This window comes from Drosophila sechellia, chromosome 3R (assembly GCF_004382195.2).
Source record: "Drosophila sechellia strain sech25 chromosome 3R, ASM438219v1, whole genome shotgun sequence".
In the NCBI taxonomy this organism is placed as follows: Eukaryota; Metazoa; Arthropoda; class Insecta; order Diptera; family Drosophilidae; genus Drosophila; species Drosophila sechellia.
Window position 1 is genome coordinate 23,511,192 of NC_045952.1, and position 19,720 is coordinate 23,530,911.

Sequence of the window (19,720 nt, forward strand, 5' to 3'; positions counted from 1 at the left end):
ATCTAGTACCTTTGATCCCATCCCAGGCGTCATGAATGGAAGCCGAAGCCATTCGATAATCGCCGGTCGTCTGATTCAGCCGCCGCGCATCTGCTATTTATAAACATGAGTCCCAGCACTCGAGTCGCAAATCGAATCCAGTTATTTATTATCTAAAGTGCAGACAGCATTCCCATTCTCGAACTGAAGTAATTGCTCATGGGTCCGAATGGCGGGCAACAGGTTGCTCCTAATACTTCCGCCGCATCTGGCAAACATTTCACCATCTCCTTCTCCGGATTCCTGCGGCCGCGCTGATTCAGATGCGGAACTGGCGGATGGCAACAGGCAAATAGAGTCATGGTAACATGCTAACCAGTCCTCAGTCCTCACCACATTCGCCTGGCTATTTTTAGACGCTGCTGCATTTATTAAAATGGCAAATTATGTTGCCGGCGCAGGAATTTTACACGTAGAAGATTTATACATAACTTTACGTTAATCAAAAATGCTAATATATAAATAAAAGTTATGAAAAAGTCGACCAACGCCGAAACTCAATGTTTTACTCTGAAAACTTCAGATTTTGATCATAACTTGAGAAATATTGTCCAAAATATGGAGTGTCATACCTTGTTACGCTCGTAATTGCATACCCAATCGGTCTGTATTTAAAAATGGAAGAAAATTTTTTGACCGAAATTTGCGAAAAAATGTGATGTTACCCCTTACCAAAAATGAAAAAATTTGCCAAAAAATTTTATTTTTTAAACCAACAAAAAAGTTAAAAATGGATTGCTTAAGTGATTAGGAGCAAAAAAGAATGTTTTAAAATCCGGTGGGTCTAATTTTTCCTTTTTTAGGCCAAAAATACTATTTCGAAATAAGGTTTTTTGGTAAAAAAAACGGAAAAATGGCAAAAATTTGGAATGGCATACCATGTTATGCTCACAATTGTATTTACAATCGATTTGCATTCAAATTAAATAAAAAAAATTTTTACCAAATTTTGAGAAAAAATGCAATGTTACCCCTTACCAAAAATGGAAATTTTTTTCCAAAATTTTTTTTTTTTCAAACGAACCAAAAGTTTTAAAATGGATTGCTTAGGTTCTTAGCTGCATAAAAAACTGTTTCCTGGGACTGTGGGCCTTTATTTACCTCAGTTATAGAAAACACACTTTTAAAAATCAGGTATTTTGGGGTATTTTTTGTACAGTGTAAGACTAAAGTTCTCAGCCAAAGTCCGTGGCACTGACCATGCATCTGTTTACTTTTGCCACATTCTTAATGCGCTTTTGATCGCCCCTCGCTGCAGGCAACTGGCTGAGCGCTTATTACATCATATTGGATCTTGGGCTGGCCTCCGTGTCCAGCGATCCAAACCGTTCTGGCCAAGCTCTGATGCAATTCGCGAAACTTGTCTTACCGGCTCAGCTGCATTCGGCACTCGCACTCGCATTTGCCATTCGATATGCGAGCGCCACAATTGAAGGCCTCAGTGTCAATGTCACCAAGTCCACTTCCTTGACCAGATTGGGCTTGGGATTTGGATTCGGGATGGGGTCCGTGAGTTGGGAGCTCGCCGCTTGGTTTTTGCGTGCTTGTAATTTAAGCGGCTGTGTCATTTAGTTGTTGATAAGATGTAACGCTGTTGTTGCACATAAATTAGAAACATCTCTTTGCCCGGCCTGGCGTATCTGATAACCAAGAAGCTAGTGAAGCTGGAGAAGCTGAGCTGCTGGGAAGCGGAGAATCAGAGAATCCAGCCGAGCGCCGCAAGCTGATAGCCGCTGTCCGCTGACAGCAACAAGCTGCGAATTTGTTGAGGCGGCCATTTTGATATATGGTCTCTATTTCCTGTTTATGCTGATGAGCCTGGTCTATGGTTAATAGAACCTTTCTCTCGATTTCCACGCCACCAGGGCCCCCAATCGAAACAAATCGAATCATCGAGTGTGTGTTCGAATTCGTATGGCAAAGGCAATTGTGGGAATTGTGGGCTGACGACGCATCGGGAACTTTATGCATATGATTCAAATGACCCAAATTGCACTGCAAACAGCTGCACCGCTGGGCGAGAAGCAGTAAAGATGGACAACCTGATACGCTTACAAATGGCAATGGAAACTATGGCATTCCCGAGAGTTTCCATATGGAGATATGCGAGAAAATGCTTAGCTATACCATAAAAAAGTGTCTTTTTAAATTAATGTATTTCTTTAATTTTATTAGTGTATAACGATAAATAAACTAGTATTTTATTACGTGTTACACATTTGATGAGGCAGTATCACTTAATTAAGTTTAATGGGTCTGTATTTTCCACGTTATGTAGCAGTTTCAATTAATTATGTTTTATTATCCTATAAAATATAAATCTATGCAGTGTATTTATACAATATTTCCAACTAAGAATGCTTTTAAGAATATTTTATAGTAATTAATCTGCACACAATGATTTTTTTTGCATATTAGTAAACCTTATTTTGTAAATTACCACAACTTGGTTAAGGTGTTCCATATTCGGCTTGCCCTCGTCCTAACCTGTGCCACCTTGTTGTTGTTTGAATTTGGCAAACAAAAACCGCAGGAACACAGGGCGGGCCGGGGGCAACATGTTTGCCGATGAGTTTAGCACATGGCCCAAAGAGTGGAGAGCCAGATCCCGGGGCCGCTTTCGGGCCAAGTTCGAGTCGGAGTCGGAGTCACGGAGCCAGAGTCGCAGCCTTTGGTTTAGCCTCAATAAAAATGCAGTAAATTCCTAGAACAAATGATTAATAAAAGACGAACAAAAAACGCATCTTTGGTGCTGCACCCACTGGAAAGCTGTGAAAAAGCGCATATAAATTTTAGAATTTCCCGCAGCCACACTTGTTGCTATTGCCGTTTGCTGTTGGTGTTGCAGTTGCAGCTGAAGTTGCTATTTGAGTCGCTTGTTTGTTCCCGCCCTGTGTTTGTTGGAGAAATCGATTAGAACCGACCACAAACGACGGCGATTGTTGGCCACAACTTGCTGCATTTGCCGGCCACGTTTTCCCTGCCATCCACACCATACCATCCACACCATGTGGCAAGTGCAGAATCTGCCAAGTCATCCGCCCGGAGTGGCGGACTTTGATGAGCTGCGTGGCCAGCGCTGCAAAAAGGTGTCAATTTTAGCACGCAGCTGCCAATTCAGAGGATGGCTTTCGCTGCAGCCAGCTAATTAGCAGCAGGGAGCATAGGCATTCGCTTCCTTCTTCTGGGCGACGCGGCGGAGGCACCATGTTTGCACATCAATCAAGTGAAATCAAATGGCAAATTTTGGCATTGATTGAAAGCATTGCTCGGGGGGCGAGCCAGTATTCATAGACTTCGTCGTAGAACGTCAGCATTTAATTGCATGCTCTTCGAGGAGAAAGAGTTTCTGGCTAGGATTGGCGCAGTCTTTGGCCATTTTAATTTGGATGTTATGCAAATTGCATGGCAAACGAGCCGTAATAAACATTATGCGGCATTTGGTTTATTATTTCAAATTAATTGTGCGGGACCAAACAAGTTTTAACCACGTTTCCAAATCTGAATAATAATTGCGCACTTGCCAAAGAATCTACCTACCGAAACAGTACAAAAAAAAAAACGGGTAGGAGGAGTGGCGTCCATCCATCAGAAATCAACCATCATCCCATCAACCCATCATCCATCCACCATCACCTTTCACCAATTAGAATAAGAATGAAGGAGCCCCCCGCTAATGAATGAAAGTGAAGTGAAAGTCATTTGCATATGCATAGCACTAAAACTAAAACTGAAACTGAAGCAGATACAGATACAGATACAGATTAGTTTCGGCTTTGTTTGATGGCACCGCTTCGTTCGTAAAGTTTTTTAATGCAGCGAAAGTGAAGTTGAAGTCGCAAAATGCAGTGCCAAAAATAGCGGCAAACATACTCGTATAACTCTCGGGCCAAGTTCAGATTCTAAAATTAAGTTTACAAGAGTGCGAAACAGAAAGTAAATCGTAAATCGGAGAAAGTCAACTCGGCCATCAGCGTCTCATTTGTTTATGCCGTAACCCTAGACGAGAAGACTCTCTGCAGAGATCTCCGGTCCATTAATCATTTATCAGAACCGAACCTCTTGTTTTAATGATGAGCCGGTGCTCAGGTTTTGTGTAAGACATTGTGGGTCCAAGAGCTGCGCCCATTGCGTGAGAAGAAGAGTTCGTAGCTGGAGCTCCACAAATGGGGGTGCAATGAACCCCTTTTCAACTAAGAGACACAAATAACGAAAAAAAAGAATGTCCAGCAGGGCGAAAAGACAATGAAGATTGGAGGAAGAACACGGCGCGAAGAATGGCCGATTCTTTTATGCCAGATGTGGTCGAAAACCTTGAACCCCAAGCCCGTGTCGCTTGTTGGCTTTCAGTCTTCGGTCAGGTAGTAGCCGCTTTATTACAGTTATAAAGCCGCGAAAAAGAAGTGAATGAAAGTAATGCCGACCAGCGCCATTTTCGGTTAATCATTTGTTTTTACTTTCTAAATTGGCATTTGCTATACCCAACATGCATGCTCGCATTCGCAAAAGTATCTGTATCTGTATCTCGGCGATGCCAAGATTCCGGCGATGAACTCTTCTGACCCAAGAAAATGCGGCTCGTGCCCGTATCAATGAGGTGAATCACACTTTCTCCCCGCATCTCAGGCAAAAGCATCTGAGCATCTGAGCATCGGCAGCATAAATTATGTCGCATTCAGAACATTGGCCCGCAAAATGCGGCGTCTGCAGCAATAATCAAGATAAATGTCGGACACTCCACTCTCGCAGGGTGCGTTGCAAAAAAATTGAAAGAAAGAAAATAAAAGAAAATAAAAGCTCAAGCGAAAGAAGCCAGAAAGTTGGAAAGAACCTTTTCGGATTCCGATTACGGCCCCCGATCGACCTGATGATGACTAATGGCTCGCTGGTTCTTGGCTTTTTGACCAGGCTTACTCACGGGTTTTTCATGCTAGGGTTACTTTTTCTGCTACGGTGATCAGTGCGATGCGGATATTTCATGTGATCACTGATCCAGTGAAACCGAGATACAATTTATATTCGGGTTTATCTGAATATCATTAGCATGGCTCGGGTTCTTGGGTAAATAATATGTGCAATGCATTGCTTATACTTTTGTTAATACATTTTATCATGCAAATCATTGTTCATTTTGGAACTCGTAACTTGATATAATAACTTTTAACTTTTTAATTTTGTTTATTCAAATCTAGCATTTAACTTGCGACATATATTTCTTGAACTTGGTTTTGCTTTGTTGGGGCTTTTTTCTTCAGCAATTAAATTATGCTAACAAACAGAAGCCTTTTGCTGTCGTCATTCTTAAATTATAATAATTATAATTCTTAATTATAACTGAATTCCACGGGTTTATCTATTTTAGGAAATTCTAAATAATAACTTCTATATATCCCTTACAGCTAACATAAATCTTTGTTGCCAAGGTCCGCCCAATTTTCGCATTTATAATCGCACATCTTGGTAGTCACATGTAGGAAAACAAATTTCGTGGGGTTCCCTTATCTAAATCTTGGCCCTCACGCTTAAATTATAATATTCTCTATGGTCACTTCTTGTCCATTCTGGCAAACACGAAATAAATCTCAGGTAAAACTTTCATTTTAATTAGCCGTCTGGTCGGGAGTGACTCGACATCTGTTTATTTATAGAACTCGCCAACTATCTGCACATCATTTAGCCGCCGTTTTGTGTCACTTAGGCAGTGGGCAACTCATAAACCAGCCGGGCCAACAGCTTGCCATGGATGTATCTATATCTGGCGCGTGTATCTAGGTATCCGTATCGGAGGCAGCACAATACTCTAGCCATTAGGCTGCCCCTATCCCACATCCTGAACCCGAAGTCGAGCCCAAAACCAAACCCAATCCCGATCCAGAGAGGCACTCTGGCCAAAGTCGAGGCCATGGCTTTGTCGTGCTCATGTCGCACAACAGTTTTCGTTTTCAATGCTGCCAGAAGGCCAGAAGGGCCCAAAGGCGGCCAACTCCCAGGAGTTGGCCAAAACCGGGGAGGGCCAAGGGCAGGATGGCATCGGATGGGGCAGACTATGCTTGGCATGCATTCAACACACGACACTTGGCATTCCAGGCAGTTGCAGTTGCAGTTTCTGTTGCTGCTGCTGCTGCTGCTGCTGCTGCTTCTAGTTGCCAGTTCCCAGTTGCCTGCGTGAGTTTGTGTCCAAAGTCTTTTGTTGTGCCATCTTCGTCTGCCGGCTATCGATCGGCATGATCGTCATCATGGCTGGCCGCTTGGCCACACTAGCAGAAAATAATTACAGCGATTTGTGGAATGTATCTGATGAATAAAAAACAGTTTGCCCAGATTAATTTCCCCAATTTTATTTGTGACACGCCTATACGTTTCCATTCGAAGTCTTATAAAAGAATTTCATAGAAGACGGCAACCTATTCTTGAACTTTCGAAGTGTTATACACCTAAAATTGATGGCTGGGAATGTACGAAAGTTATTATTTAATTTAATCTCATTTTTCGAGTGTAACTGAATGGCTAGCTGGCCAATGCCTGGCATGCTATTTTTATTACATTATTCTGCAAAATAGTAACAACACAGATACACACACACACCCCTCAATAAATTGGAGGGGGCAGTTATGGCCATGTTGTCAACGCTTTTTGCATTGTTTTTCATGCGCAGTCCATTACATGATTTTATTATGTTCCTGGCATTCGCAGCGTCATGTAGAAAATGTGGACCCGACTGCCCGACTGCAACAGGCTCGACTTTGGTTTGGTTTTAGTTTCGTTCTTGTCACTTTTTGTTTGGTGTCCCGACCAACAGTTCTGCAACATTGCAACGCGGCAACGCGTCCACTTGGCAACTTGCAACACGCACGCTCTAATGAGCAAAAATCATTTAAGACGCGGCTATTTTTAGTTGGCATCTTCTATATATAGCTCCTCCAGCCTCCTGCCGATCGACCCCTGCAATCCGAGGCGGTTTTATTGGGCTTCCAACTGGTTCCACGTCTCTGGACGGATTTGTGGTAATGCGATCAAATGCCTCTAGGAATTTCCATTTGCATTCAATGCGTTCGCAATCCAAAACTAAGCTATTTGCTGGATTCGTTGAAAAAAATGAATAGCAATAATAATAGCATGAAGAAAATGGTCTTAGATTTGTCTCAAGGATGCAGGGAACTTCTTATCTCTGAATATAGATGCATCTTGCCAGTAAATCTAGACTTGCAGAATGTCCACTTAAGTGGGAATATGGAGGTGGGGAGGTGGAGGCACAGAGCTGTAACCAGCGGTCAAGTACCTGGGCTGGCGTTTGCTTTGGCTAATTGCGCGTGCGCAGCCACCGGAGCCGCGAAGTCCGTTCCACAGCAGCCAGGAGAGGAGGAGGAGGCAAGAAAGTCGGAAACACGGAGCAGCTGTGGCCGCCACTTTGGCCACGCTAATTAAGCGGAATTGGGCAAGGGATCGGGATCGGGTATGGGATGGGTATGGTAGTGGTAAACGGGAACGGGATCGGGCACAAGTGGAGTGCGGCGACGTGTGCTGAAATGAAGCAGAGAAGAACCGTTCTCAAATCCTAAATCGCTGCAGCGGCGAAAGAAGCGGCAACATGTTAATTTCAAGTCGGCAAGCCGGCAAATTTCGTGGAAGCGGCTTGGATTACAACTGATGCGAAAAATTGAAGACGGCGAACGTTGAACGGCCGAATGAGCAAACAAAAGGAACCGTTTGCTGTTTGACTTGGTTACCCTGCAAGTGTCGTTGCACTTTCGCGGTGCCCTCCACTTGGGATTTGGATTTTCGGGCCGCACTTCATCCGTAGATGGGAGCGGACCATTGGCGATAAGCTAATGACGCCTCTCGGTTAGTCAGCCAGCCGCAGAGCCGGCCACTTGGCAAGTGTGTGCTAAAAAGTATCTCAATCTCAATCTGAATCTTCGTCCCTTTCTTAATTCAGCTGCAGCTTCTGATGAACTGCCAGCGGAGCTGCAAATTACTGTTACTCGTATGCATATTTGTGGGGTGAGTGCCATAGGCAAATATCAGGCGATAAATTGAAATCCAAAGTCGCCCTTCAAACACCACCTCACACACACACACACTCGTGAGACAACACAAACACAAGCACACACACACGATGGGTGAAGTTGGCAAGAAAATGCTTTCCGCCTTAATGCAGTGCAGTGCTAAATGCTTTTACCAAGGATTTGCAGCTCAAATTCGGTGGTCTCGTCTCGTCAACACTCGCCAAAATATTCGCCCTGCCTTTCTTTATTCAAGAAATATCTTAAATATCTTGGATAAATACAAATATCTTAAGTCATAATATAATATTTTATAAGCTAAATTTAATCGATAGGAGAGCTCTTATTTAAGATTTGTAAAATTTGCTCAATTATATAATATAATTAATGAACTTAGATTTGCAATACTCATACACCCTATTTAGTAATTTCAATATTTGTACTTTTTAAGAAATAAAGCTCTGTGGCTTCAGCTACTGAAAGTGGTTTCTCCGCTTGCTGCAGACTGGATTTTCGGTGGTTTTTCCTAAGTGCATGGCCAGACAAAGGCACAGATATCCAGCCAAAGCCGAGTGCCAACAATGTCGTGGAAAAGCGAGGAAAAACGTAGGAAAAGCACCGAGGAAATCGAGAACGGCAGGAGGCAAAAAAAAAGTCCGCCAGTTGGCGACTCTCGCGCGGCATTGAAATTGATGACGTGCTGCTGCCTCCGCTGGCTGGCGCTACTGTATACTATATAGTTTTTATGGCTTTCACTTTTTGCTGGAGCGGAGCAAAGTTCTCCATGTTGCCATGGCTAGACAAGCAAAAACTTCCCTTTTCTCTGGTCTAGAGTCTGTGGCCCCCACCCACGCCCACATCCATATCCACATCCACACCCATGCCCACATCCACATCCACCAGCACAGATACCCATTCCAAATTGGGGTAGCAAGGCGCCAGAGCGTGCTGCTGTCGGAGATTGAGATTCCTGCCCCTGGTCGTCGTCTGGATGGTTGTCCCTGCGAGTCTGTGTGTTTGCGTAGCCTTAGTGTGCTTGCTGGTTGCACTTGATCCCCCCAAAGTGAAATTAGGAAAAATTTCAATTAAAAAGCATTTAAGTAATCCGCAGTTAATGCTAGCTAGTGCAAAAGCTTTCACCCAACTCGCTTTTCACTGGGGGTGTGTCCTTCGTTCGTTCTTTTCTATTTTTTTTTTTTTTTGGGGTGTTTCCCACCTCGGTTGTAATTGATTGCTACAAAGTGGGTCTGGTTCGGCCACTGGGTTGGGTGCATCCTCCGAGATTTTCGGGAAAGCTTCTACAGCTTTTTAGCAGGTCAGTGCAATTTTCCGAGAATTTGCTAATGAAGCGAGCGTTTTACTTTTCGCCAGATGGAATTGTGTTGACAGCTCTGCTGGAAAGTTAATTGAATTGTAAATTGGACGGCGGCTAATTGAGGGGCATCACATGCCATGCAATGCCAACCCATGCCATATAGTTCCCTGGAGCTATGCCATAAGTATACTATCTGCAGGCAATCTGCAAATGATTTGTCGTTAATTTGCATCTATTAGGGATTCGATTGGATTGGATTAATCAGCGCTTAAATCTTTTTGTGCTGATGACACTATAAGTGGATGTGAAATCTGAATTGACACTCTCTCCATTTTTACACAGCGAAAAACGTGCAGCACTTGCCAAGTTCTATACATAACGAAAACTTGTATCTGTTAGTATGTTAGCATAGTATAAATACAGTTTTACTAAGCGGAGTTCCTTTACGATTACCCGATTTTATGCGTAGCTTTTAAGAAGGCATATCGAATATTTTCTAACGTTATTTTCCATAACCCGCGGCCAGTTTACCACTAGGAGGCAGATAGACATCGCTGGTTCCTGGTCCTCGCCCTTCAACTGCCTTCTTCTTCAGCTGCTCCGCCCGCGGGGCAATTGAAACTTCGCACACTTCTGGCTGCTTTCCGCTCGAAATTGAAATCCCAGCGTAAGTGAGTTCCCTCGGCGAGAATGGAAATTGGCCAGGACGGAGGGTAGCTGGTTGGGGCATGGGTGTGGGCCAGGCCAGGCCAAAATGCAAACACAAACATATCATGGGCCGACAAGTGCAGCGGGCACACAGCGAGCCCAGTCGCATTAGAAATGCAACAAATCACTGGGATCGGTGGTGCAGGCGGTGCACGCGGGGCAGTTGCTGGTGCAGTGGCTCATGGTTTCCAAGAGCAAGAGCAAGAGCAACTGCAACCAGAACCACGGCCGAAACCAGACATACGAGTACGCACTTTGGGTGCAACCAACAATTGCGACCGTCTGCATCGAGTTGCCGGCAGCACTTTTTCATACCCTCACAAAGGGTATATATGGTCAATGAGATGATGAAACATTTATATGCCTTCAGGTTACATAGCTAAGACGATCTTGTTTTCTACAAATGGAAAGGGATTCATGGTTGGAAAGCAAGGAGTAATCACCTATATAGAGTATTTGAGATGCGACTTGCAGAAATGAGCATACCAGATCGCTCTTCTTGCATCTTTCCATCTTTCTGCGCTGCTTTCCTTCCTGCAATAAGTCAGCGGGCAGCAAACAAAGCCACGCTACAAATTGTATCTAGTTACAATTTGCAAACTACAAACAGACTTCTGGGAGGAAAAGCAAATGAAGGAGGAAGAGAAGGTGGAGTTGGAGTTGGGTATTTCCCGATGTGCGTGTTGAAGCGCAGTTTTTATTTGCACTGCGGCAGCTACTTTGTTGCTGTCGTTGGCTGGTCTGGTTTTGGATGCGGTTCCAGTTACAACAAAATCGGAATCAGAAGCAGTCAACAGATTCGAGAGTCTTCCTTGGGAGAGTGTGCTTCCTGGACTTCCACACCCCGAACAAGCATCTGTCCCACTCCGACTAGCAGTCCAAACAGGGACACGTTCTTGACAAACAGCAAGCAAATTGCCTTGGCAGTTGGTTAAGACCTGGTCCAAGCAATTCCCCAAACAGCCTTGCCAAATTGGCCACCGACTGACTGGCTGACTGAGTGCCTGGCTAGCTGGGATTAGGGGTTGGGGATTGGGGATTGTGGATTGGGGATCTCAGATCACGGATCAGTGGGATCTCTGTGGAATCCCGGGTTGCTGGCAATCTAATGCGCTTGTTAACGCCAATCGCACTGGCTGTTGGATCTGTTGGCCCGCTGGCAATTTGGCCAACGGTAGCGTTTAATGTCCAATTCGTTTCGCTGCTCCAATAGCTGCTGGCCAAGTGGAAAATCAACTTGTCGCCAGCTCCATTGCCGGCGAAATTTCAATTAAAGTTCCCCGCTCAACATGGGCATCGCATCATAAGTCAGCCTGGCAGGCGGCGATGGCGATGGCGATGAAGCTGCAGATGGAGATGAAGATGGGCCTGGACTTAAAGTCGCGCCAAAATGTAAAAAATCCAGCTAACAAAAGCTGTCAAAGGCAGCGCACGAGTACGAGACGCACTTAAGCAGCAGACAGATCCTAGCCAGCCCCAAAATTGTTAATGGGACCTGCCTGCCATCGCAGTCATCCCAGTCACCATTTCAGCCAGCCAAGTAAAGTGAAGTGAAGTGTGCATAGTCTGCACTGCGAGAAAATCATTGTTTTGACCTTAGCACAACACAATTATTTCGCTGACTTAGAGCTCTTTGAATCAACTAGTCCCTATGGAATTACTCGGTAATTTATATGATGTCTTCCTGAATTAAGCCAACAGCTTTGTCAATTAACTAATTTATGTTAGTACTTTTTAAGTGTTCATTAGTACCTTACTTGGCACAACTGAAATAGTCTGTTGACTGGGCTATAAAAATGCTTTAAGACCCATTCAGACATTAATATTCATGAGCTTGGTGAATAAGCCCAATCTTAATGCTGTTGTTAATAAAATAGTGCTTAAAACCAATGAGTTAATTGGCAGGGCACGTTCTAAAAATAAATTAATCGATGTGAATGAATGTAAAAATACATTGCAAATAAATCAATAATTAATGTGTTCTAAAAATAATGTAAAATGCTAATATATTTTCTCTAAGTGCACTTCAGCCTGGTTTGGCTTTTGAGGCGAGTCAGACTGTGAGCGTGAAAAAGCCAAAAATGTAAGCATTAAATGTAAGTTGCTCAGACAAGAGGGAGGCGCACACGCACGTTAATATATGTAGATGCAGTTCGGGAACAGATATATTATATATATAAATATATATTTACATATAGAGGTATGTACCTGCGATGGTTATATAGATATGCGGACTGACAGATATGGCATGGCCCAAAATGAAGCAGTTGAAAAACTGCCGCCAGTCATTTGGCGCGAAATTCAATTCCCGCCTGCGATGACATGAAAACCACTGGCACCGCCTGCACCACTTTGAGCACCTCAACCACCGCACCACCCAACTCGACTGCAATCCCGGTGATGATGATGTTCACTGGCTGCTATCGAAACCGTTTTTGGCTGGGCTAAAATATGAATGATGCCCTTTCCCAGACTTGCCGGCATGTGCGGTGTGCTCGATGCGTAGATATGTACGGCCAACACGGCGTATGCGCAATGTGCGTGCACTGGAAACGTGACTGTCGTCCGACGCGTCGCTTGCTGGGCGGGATTGGGCCAGGGATTGGGGGATTGGGGTACCAGGTCTCAGCTGGCAGTGTCCCGGGCCCTTTGGCAAATATTTATGCTTTACATTTCGTTCGGCACATTGTTTGAATTTATTTGTTGCCGCCCATTGTCGCTGTGTTGTTGCGATTTTGTTTGCGAGTGCGATGATTATTGTTGCTGGGCTGCTCCGGCTCCGTCTGCTGCCGAATGGACTGGGTGGGTGTCTGTTTGGCTGGGTGTCTGCTCCGCTCTGCTTTGCTCTTTGGTGTTTGCGGGTGAACCCGGCCAGACGTGCTCATGTGGACACCGAATCCGGCGGATTGAGTGCGACAGCTCACTCCCGAACGGCCATGGTGGTTTGGGCAGGCGATTTGCCACAGACAGAGTGACCTCTTTTATTTATCGTTTCTATTTCCTAAAGCCATACGCACTTCGCCCGACTGAATTTCGGCTTTAATGTGGCTATAATCTGGATGGACAGACGATTCCCACACCTCATTATAAACATGATTTAGAGCCTTCTTAAATTTATTTACAAAGTAAGTTGGCAAACATTTAAATATTTGCTAGAAGTTCTTTAAACTTTAGCATATAATAAATCTATATTTCAATGTTAGACAAGATGAAAGACAAGGTTAAAGAGCTCTTATTTAAAGACATATATCTTAAGTAGTCTATAGACGTTAAGTACTCAGTTAAAAAAATGCATTGGGAAATAACTTTATTCACGAGCCTCAATGATTAGTCGAACCTAATTGGAACATAATTAATGTATTTCGCGTGGGTCATTGTCACTAATTGAAATTACATAGTTGGCATGATAAGTGAAAAGCTATAGTCAACATTTAAGTAACGCCTGTCAAAGATGATGCTTGCGAACGGAATTCCGAATCATTCAAAATATTTGCAGTCATCGTTGGCGGGATTAACCACTGACTATTGAATAAATTTGGGAAAAGAGGATTTTCGTACATTTGATGGCTGCAATGTTGTTTTTTGTATTTATCAGGGTCTGGGTGTACATTTTTTCCAAAAATATTTCTCAGAATTCGATATAACCTTGGAACGCTCCTGCAGAGCATTTATGCACTGCCATTGAATTTGCAATTGAAATTCGGTTCTGTTTGCCGTATGCCTCTGCCACGAACATAATCATCTTTTTCGCTCTTTTTGCCAACTGTCAACTTCTGTCTGCACACATATTTGTCGAGTCCACAGCCCATCCGTTGACTTTAACGAGACAATCCGAGTAGCAATCCCAATTCCAATCCCAATCTGAAGCCCAATCCCGGTGTAAATGATGTTTACCCGTTGAGAACGCTGATGATACCGGGCATCGTTAGCTTTGCAAAATTAATGTAAATTTAATTAACTGTGCTGTCTTGATAAAGGATCGATCCGCTTGAAAAATGCGCTGATGATTGTGGGTTATTTTAAGCCATAGATTCGCGGTTCTGCGTCCTTGAGAATGCTTTTTTGTTGGCATTATGCACATAGTGCAAATACTTTGCCGCCAATTATGAATGCCAATTTGGAGTCAAACACGAATTTTGGCATCGATTGTGTGGCTTTGACAAATGTTTGCTTAGCATTAAAATTCATGCGACTGCAGCCAAAATAAGACAATGAATTGGCTAAATAACTTCTAATTGTTAGGCAAATAGTCGAATGGCCGCAGGGGGCACGATATTTATATATACAAGTATATACAACCAGTCAGGTGGTAAGTATAAAAAGCCACGAAATGTGTTAAATTGTACAACAATAAGCCCAATGTTTGAACAAAAAGTAGCTGGCCGTTAGGCGAACTGCGTCGAAATCGAAAGGGGACAAAATTTACAAGCCCATAATCAGCATTTCTGGCCATTGTGCTGCGTTCGAAACACGCGACGATCATCAATCACGGCTAAATAATACCCACTATGTTAACCGTTACCCCGACTTTTCGCTTTCGGCCCATTTTCAATTCGAATTTGGTAGAGTTCGGATCACTTTCAGCGGGATGTGGGTCCCCAAACTTGACCCTGAAAGCCACCCACAAAACAAAAAAGCAAAACAAAAACGCAGCTGTCACAGATATGTTGCAATTTGCATTTGACCCCCAAAAAAGCGAAGTAATTGTTGCGCTTTCATTACATTTTTTGATTTCTTTGAGCTGAAAACTGAAACGTGCCGAATGGCATTTATATTAATTTCGGTTTTTTTCTTTTTATTTGTTACCATCTTTTTCACTCCACTGATGGGCTTTAACACTTCGCTGGTGTTTATCTGGGCTTTGGCATCTAACTCGAACTGCGAGTCAACGAGCCGTGTAAAAAGCGTGAGAATATTATTAAAGATTATCAAATAGTGTCCGAAATTATTCTATTTCGTCGTTCTGACTCTGTTTATTCTAGCAATTTCCGCAGTTTTCGCTGCGATTGCCACACTTGTCATCATCCCTTCTCCAGGCTTCCAATTTGGACCCCTTCCCAGGTCATCGCACATCCCGCACCCAGTTGGCAAACAATGGCCAACAAACTTATTGGGACTTAAAAGAATCGCACTGGAAGATGCTAGCATATCTCTCTCTATCTGTGTGTGAATGCTCCAATTCCAATCTCAATTCCAAACCCAATCCCAATCCCAACTCCAAAGAAGCCACGCCAAATTCGAGTCCAAGAGAAAGCAAATACCAGAGACCAAAAACCCAAAGGGTCGTGGTGCTGATAAGCAATCGCATGTCGGTTTTATGAGTTACTCACCCAAACTAATTGGGTCAACTCCAGTCCAAATACTCGGACATCGGCATACGAAATACGCTGGATATTCTCAAATCAAAGATGCTAATTTCATGAAGCTACAAGGCTACACAGCTTCTTTTTGTTTATTAATAAAGTTATCAAAAACAAGTTTTTGAAATGATTCATATTTTAATTTTTGCCAAGTTTTAATTACTAATTTATATATGTATTTCTTTGAGTTAAATACGTTTTTCTGCGTGTAGCTTATACGGTAGCTGATGTTTAAGTTAACTTTGTCGTCATCGCCGAGTTTGGCCGACGGCAATCTGTGGATTTATGCTCCATAAAATGGCTTGTTTAATTTCGTTAAACTCCAGTAAAATCGGACACTTAAAAATTGTGATTTGCAGGGCGAGGCTTGGTGCCATTTTAACTGGCCCAAATGCAACAGCAACTAACTGCCCAATCCGAGAACAGAAAACCAGAAAACCAGGCGAGCTGACTGTGTGACAAATGTTATTTGCATATGCATATGTGCGGAATGATATATGGCCCTGCATATGCATGAGGAGGATTTTCCTGGCGCCGACTTCAGGGCCAAGTCCTGTGGCTGAGCTGAGTAGATCTCGAACTTACTTGGCCGAGCCATTCATTAAAACGGCAGAACTGACGGAGCTAAGCTCATTGCATATGCAACTGGCATATTGGCTGTTTTTTGCAACTGCAACTGCTACTGCTACTGTTGCAGTTGCAATTTGTAATTCGCTTATCCGATCACTTTTGCTAATTCGTTGCACATTCGAGGCGCCAACAACAAAAGCTGGCCAAGAAGCACAGGAACGTGGCGCCAAAACAAGCAATCATTGCGAAAAGCGATTGATTTTCCATAGGTAGCCGTGTAGTCCAGAATGATTCATAATTGGCATTTCGTGTACTCAGCCATGGGAAAGGCACTAACACTTAACCGTAATTGCCTACGACCGTCTGGGGGTTCCTTGTAGTGGCCAATCTGGAGCTGATCATGTAAGAACATTGTTAGTTTTCTGCCAGATCATTTAAGGAATGCTCTGCGAATAGCTTCACCAATTGAAAATGGGGCCATGTCTTTGGGTTGAAGAGTTATATGTATCTAGAAGATATATTCCGAACTAAAATAAGAATTTCGATCCAAATCACGAATGAACTGGGGCCAACTATCGGTGCTCTGGGATGCTTTAAGGGTCTGGTCTGCGGGCTGGACTTTAGAGCACCATGATATGGGGGCGAGGGTCAGGCGACTGATGACTTGATTGAATTCGCATAGGCGCTAGATGGTGGCTCATTCGTAATGCAGCTGGCGTAGGCCAAGTTAGATGGAGCGTGGTTTGGGCAACACGACAAAGGAGCTTCGAGCTCGGCGTTCGACTACTAACTTGGCTAACAGAATGACAAGCCGCTTGTTATGCACGAGCTGCGTTCTTGTCTGGGGCACATTAAAGACACATGAATGGCCCGGCAATAAATATTATTAAAAATGTTTGCCTTTATGGCATGCTAAATGCGATGCCAGCAACAATTGCGACACTAAGCCACCGTAAGCCTATTATTTAATTTGCCCACAGAATGCGACGGCGGGCGGCGGTGCAAATGAACTTTTAAAGCGCCCGGAAAGTAGACAACAAAAAAGCAGGATACGCAGACTACTTTGCAGGACCAAGTTGAAAGGAAGGAGGTCGGAGGACGCGGAGACGCGCCAGCATCATCAGTCATCACCCTCGCTGGAAGGCGACGACTGCTATCCGTTCTCGGTTCTCAGTGCTCAGTTCTCGATTCTCGGTTTTTCGAGGGTTGCAAACGGGATTCATTCGCGTTGGGCTGCAGATATTCGCCAAAATAGAACGCCAGCCAAAGATACTTTATAACATTTTTGGCAAGCACAACAACAAACAACTGAAACAGACGCAATTCGTTACGGTCAGCTACAGATACTTGTACTGATACGCAGTCTACTAGACGAAGACAAAGTGCTGGAGGGTCTGCATATGTATAACCGAATGAATACCATATAGAGAGTATAGAGATGTCTAGCCACGGTTTGGATGGACCACCAGGGTTGTCAGTTTCCCGAATTCTGGCTAAAAGGTATGCTCGAAAGGTTAAGGACCGGAAAATACCAACTTTTGGCTGTGGCTTATGGCAATCAAAATTGATCACATTTACAAAATACTTTTATTGTTAATAGAGTATTTATTAAGTGCGTGTAAGCTGGCCGAATCAGTATTACAAGTTTAAATTGTTTTCTCCCCGTTTAAATGGTCTTAAAGCTTATTTGCTAAAATTGCTGGCTATTTCCAGTGAGCCACTTGGCCAAACGTTGGCTGGCAACATCAGCACTAAAAGCCCCATCCCCCGCTAACGTGGCAACAGCGTAAAACTTTGATGGTCGAGAAGACAATAACAAAGTCCAGCGAAATTGGCCATGGAGAAGTTAAACATTTTCTGGAAATCAATTTACCGAGCTACACTTTCATGTTAAATCAATTGAACTCAGGCGTGCGTGGAGTGTCAGTTCGCTGGCACTCTGAAGTTCTGAAATTCTTGTTGGCCAGATACAGATACGGATACCGTTAGTGCCGCATGGCGAGGCATGGCCCAATGCCCGCAGCTCATCCCGCTAACAAGGCTAATTGGTCATGAAGCCTCTTCGCTCGCCGCTCGCGACATTCGACTCCGCTGGTCTTGGCCCTGGTCAGAGATCCTGTTTTTCTCCCAGCTCCTCCTTGCTTCCTGTCCACCCACCTGTCCACGCGCCGTGACACCTGTCACATCGCACAATGGAAATCAGTCGACGTTGTCGCTTGGCATTTGCCCCCGAACGAGTCACTCCTACTGGACTTTTGGCCGGCCATCGAAAACTGTCGCTGGCTATTTATTTAGTCAAGCGTTTGCACTGAGTTGTCCTGGTTTTTTGGTCTGGTTTTGTGGTCCTGATGGATGGCACTTAGCGAGGGTCGCCTCTGCGGTTGGTCCCGCTGCAAAATAAGAAAAATAAACAGGGTGTGGTTAATTGAATGCCAAGGAAGCCCCAAAAAGTGAGTTCATCGCCAGTTGATTTAAATCCTCTTTCAATTCAATACTCAGCCTTAATGGTTAACGATTTTAATGGCACTCATGCGGGGCGACAGGTATTCTATATATGAATCATGATTCACGAACAGCAAAGAAAAAAACCCCAATCTGCGTTCGGTAATTTTTCCCAGCAGCTCATTCTCTGGAATCCACTATATAAAATGTGTTGAAATGAGCGCACAAAGAACTGGAAGTCGAAGAATGAACCAAGTTTCTGGTTGCGTTTGCACCCTGTACAATTGAAGCTGTGCCACCCACAATGCCACTATGGCCCCCTGACGACCTCCCGACCTCCCAGAACCACCCAACGCCCCCCTGGACGTCGCCTGTCATGCCAGCCAACTCCTTTTCCCTCACAAAAAAAAGTGCTTTGCATGTCCGGCATTTCGCACCAATTGCCATTAAATTTGCACGTATAAAGCGAAAATGCCAAAAATATTTCACGACAACGAGACGGCGGCAGGAACATCAGAAACAGCGGCAACATCCCAGCAGCAGCAACAACAACTGGAGTCACAAGCAGAGCAAACACAACAAACAGCAACAAACACACAAGCAAAACAAACACAAGCGCACACACCACGCAGCAGCAACAACAAGAACAACAACAGGCGACAATCGACAAAAGTTGGCAACACGTAGTCGGGATTGCCTTCTATGCACTGAGAAAAAAGTCTATATAACAAACTAATATAATTCAAAGAAAATTCTGAATTGAACCTAAGAATCCATAGGAATCGCACATAAGTTGCTTTAACATGATTATATTATAATATATATTATTATTATTTTATTTTATATTTTATCTAGATTGTAATACATATTTTCCCACCATGAAAAATGTAAAAATATTTGCTTTTTCTCACTCTTAAAAATTACAAATATTCCACAAAGTAGAAAATATCTGTAGTTGTAATGCAATTTAATATAATTGGATTATAACCCCCGTTTGCACGACATTTCTTTAAGTGCTCCGAATGCGATTGGTATTGGACAGCACTTCGACTGCCGGGAGCGGGTGGTTTTTGTTCCCGGCTTTTCTTTATGCCACTTTCGGAGATGCTGCCCCTTGGTGTGGCTGTAGTTTCTGTTGTTGTTGCTGCGTTGCTGTGTTGATTGCTGTTCCATGGTGGCAATGCGACAAATTCCACGCTCAAATGTTCGACACGCGCCGGCGCAGTGACGGAAATCTGGCCAGCCGCCTGACCAAAAGGACCAAGATGCTGAGCGCGGCCAAA